Source organism: Etheostoma spectabile, chromosome 11 (assembly GCF_008692095.1).
Source record: "Etheostoma spectabile isolate EspeVRDwgs_2016 chromosome 11, UIUC_Espe_1.0, whole genome shotgun sequence".
NCBI classification, from domain to species: domain Eukaryota; kingdom Metazoa; phylum Chordata; class Actinopteri; order Perciformes; family Percidae; genus Etheostoma; species Etheostoma spectabile.
In genome coordinates, this window is record NC_045743.1 from 23,437,892 (window position 1) to 23,438,337 (window position 446).

Here is a 446-nt window from a genome sequence, read left to right on the forward strand (position 1 = left end):
ATTACAGCTGTCACACTCCAGCTGTCAGTGACTCCAAAGGCAAAGAGATCAGAGCTGAAAGCAGCCAGGAATCTTGGTGTTCTGGTAGTTGTGTTTTTAATATGTTACTGTCCTTATTACTCTGTTTCTCTTGCAGGTGACAGATTTGTTAATCCGTCATATGCATCCTTTATTCTCCCAATGTTTTATTTTTTAAACTCTTGTCTAAACCCTGTGATCTATGCCTTGTTTTACCCCTGGTTTAGAAAAGCAGTTAAACTCATAGTTACTCTTTAGATACTGCAGCCTGGCTCCCGTGAGACCAACATGCTGTAGAGAGGCTGTGGAGGGACTGGGATCAGACTCGGTCTAAGGATTAAAGGAATGAATATGTTCCTGCTGTTCAGTGACTGAAATATCAAATAGAGAAATTGAAGATATACTTTCCTGTCTTTAAGTCTAAATTG

The 446-nt window shown here is 39.9% G+C and overlaps 1 pseudogene; it reads left to right on the top strand.

Annotated features, from left to right (window-relative positions):
- The window catches only part of LOC116698445 (trace amine-associated receptor 13c-like), a 3,120-nt pseudogene extending 2,690 nt beyond the window's left edge, over positions 1–430 (top strand).
- Positions 431–446: the final 16 nt, after the last annotated feature.